The sequence below is a fragment of the Sceloporus undulatus genome, chromosome 4 (genome assembly GCF_019175285.1).
Source record: "Sceloporus undulatus isolate JIND9_A2432 ecotype Alabama chromosome 4, SceUnd_v1.1, whole genome shotgun sequence".
In the NCBI taxonomy this organism is placed as follows: Eukaryota; Metazoa; Chordata; class Lepidosauria; order Squamata; family Phrynosomatidae; genus Sceloporus; species Sceloporus undulatus.
Genome location: NC_056525.1, coordinates 33,350,880 through 33,354,209, shown reverse-complemented (window position 1 = coordinate 33,354,209; position 3,330 = coordinate 33,350,880).

The window sequence follows — 3,330 nt, the reverse complement described above, 5'->3', positions numbered from 1 at the left end:
CCAGCATTTAACCACTGCACTAACAGGCTAATGTAACAAATCTGGGAGATGAACAAAATGTAAAGCAGGCATGCAAAGTTAGAAAATTCATGTATATCCTGTGTTACTGTCTTAGCCTTGCCAAATCCCATTTATGTGCCATGAAAACACTGGTCCCCTGGAAATAATAAATTCTTACACTCCCCTTCCCCTGTAACATTTTGCTTAGTTTGATCATCAGTCTCCGCATCAGAATTTCATAAATGTCATAGTACACCCTGTATGGGGGTGGAAGGAAGTGGTACGGGGCAAGAAACTAGAAGCTGTAAACACGCAGAGATGTGTACACCCCTTGACATCTGGAGCTCTGTGTTCTACTTTGATACCTTTAATAATAATGAACATACTGTTTTAACAAACATTTAAGATTTATTGAAGATATAAGAATTTTCTAGCCTAGCAAGATGACTAACAAAGAACATTTAATGAAAATGGATACACAGGAAGAACTTATAAAGTACCCAAAACTGGATAAGGAAAAAAAATGGAAAGAGAACTGAAAAATAAATGCAGGTAAAAATAAATGGGAAGAGAATTGTAGAAAAGAACTAGGCTGAAATAGTATAGATACAAAACCGGGAAGGGGGGGGGGGGGGTTATATCCAAAGATAGTTTGGTCATAATAATGTCCAGTCTCCAGTAAGAGAGGAATTTAGAAGGTCATATAATGGTTATATAGTCAATTTCAGGTGTGCACTTATTTTATTAAGCCACATTGGTCACCAGTGTTCTTGTATAGTTGTGGGAGAAACTAAATCCAGGAGGGATGAACTAAGCTAGCAAAATCCATTACCCCTTTCCTTTCCACTGTGAAGAAGAAAACTGGTGTCTTGCCTTTGCCTTCAGACTCAGTAGACTCACAAAAGTTGCAAGTAGCTTATTTTAAACTAGTTTAAGGGAAAGTAAACGTGTCTGACTACAGTGTCCCTATTTTTGCTCACAACATTGCTTGTGGACCCACACTTGGTGGAGAGGTGGTTAAGAAAGGTGTTAAATTAAACCCAAATCTGATCCAACTGTCAGATTCTGCTCACTGAATTTTTTTAAAAAAAATAACAATAGCCAAGAATTAGAAAGGTGGCAACAAAAAGAAACTGCACCTTAACAGTCCAAACTCCTCCTTGCATCTGTGCCTCACACAAATGGGTTATCCTGCACCTGCACAGAGCACAGTTTGGAACCCTCCAGAACAGTGATACAAAACCTTTTACCCTTGGATCCCCCCTTTACATCTACATTTTCGTGCATATTCAGATATTAGCATTTTATAAGGAAATAAGATTATTCAAATTAGAAAGCAAATTCAATATTTAACTCTACACACATATAAATCAAAGAAATAATCATGTTAGTCTGTAGAATCAGTATGTAGAGAGCTCCTGTAGCACTAACTGAAAGAACTTGACAACAAGAGCTTTTGTAGACTTAAGTCTACTTCCTCAGATTCATTTGTTGAGAATTTCTGTTACCCGTAAACTCTTTGTTTAGGAAAGGAAGAGAAGTAATCACAGCCCCCATATATTCGCTTTGCATCTGAGGAAGTAGACTTTAGTCTACGAAAGCTCATGCAGCCGACTTCCTCCCTTCAGTTAGTCTCAAAGGTGCTACAATACCTCTACATACACATGTATAAATGTTACATATGAAAAAGTTTGGGAAGAGGAGGGGTCAGAGCCCCCAAGTCAAACCACCTGCTGGGGTTCCAATTGTAGAAACTAGTAGAAGTGTTTTAGAGAAGCTGAAGGGGCTGCACTGCAAAGCCCTATTTACTCAACACTGGAAATCGTGTTCTGTATGTCTCTCTCACACACACACACACCAGATAATTTGACATGTGTTGCTCACATAGTACCTGTCATATCTTTGAAAACTTAAGGACTCCGAAGTTGATATTTAAATGAAATGAGCTGCTCAGGTAGCTTGAGTTGCCCACTAAGTACCATGGATTACATTTGTTAATTGCTCTGCAGTGACATCATGCACACAGCACTTTGGTCAAACAAGATTAATCGTTACTGGATATTTTACAAAGCCCAAACACATTGAAAATCCCAGTGAGCTAGATTTGCTTAACCATATCGGATTGTAGCCAAAATATTTTATGATGCACGTCTATTTAGTTAGGGTTGTGGTTAATCAAATTGATGAGCATGTTGAGTTTATGCAGTCATGTCTTTGGGATTTAACATACAATCTTAAAATAGCATTTTGCCATTGTCACTGTGCCTTCAAGTCATGTCAGACTTAGGGTCACCCTAAGGTGAACCTTAGGCAAGGTCTGTTCAAGGAGGGAGGATGTTGCCTTTGTTTTTCTGTGAGGCTGAGAGAGTGTGAGTTGCCCCGGGTCACCCAGTGGGTTTCCATGGCCAAGCAGGGATTTGAACCCTGATCTTAAAGAGGCATAGCTCAACAGTCAAACCACACTATACCATGCTGGCATACAAATACCCTCTTAAAATTTCCTATGATAATTTGTGGACTAAGAAAGGAAGGTGAATTTACTACATTTCTCACTAGAGAGGAGAAATTCTCCAGTGGTTTCTCAGTGGTGAGGTGCAACATTACCAGAGAATCTAGCAGTGTTTTTCCTTTCTCTCAAGGACTCTTATGCTGCCATTGGAAGTAGCAATGGAAGAAAACTGAATGAACTGAGCTTGGAGACACTAGTCCCATGTTCAAACAACTACATCATGCTAGCTTATTATAAAATAGCACTATTCATAGTTACTTGTGATCATTGTAGTCTTGGAGATCTTTAGCCAGGACCTGAGGTTTCAACCTTTGATTGGTGAGTGGTCTGTACCAATTTGCTTCTGATCATTGTTTTAGAAATAACTAGTGGGGACTATTTCTCTTCCACAATAGTGTTGTATACCTTAAACTCCCATATCTCCCTAGCCCATTTGCTCTGGATAGAACGGCAGATCTGGTTGCCCCCATACCAAATCTGCCCGGAAAGAAGTTTGTACTACCCTTTACCTTGATTGATGCAGTTTTCCCCTCTGAAGTTCACATTGGCAGTATCGCCTTAAATGGAGCCTCGTTTGTTGTCAATCAAATTCACTTCCACTTTCATCAAAAGTGACATATCCTACAGCCATTGGCCAACCGAATGGATGCTTTCCCCCTCCTTTTTTAAAAAAAAAAAACTGGCTGCAGTGTGCACATATTCTGTCAATTTGTCAAATTTAGGTGGGGTACTGATCACCCAAAAAGGACGGTCTGCCTGCACCTTATTTTGCTGCATGAGGAAGCTTCAGCGGACAAGCTTCACAGCTTCCTCGCACAGCA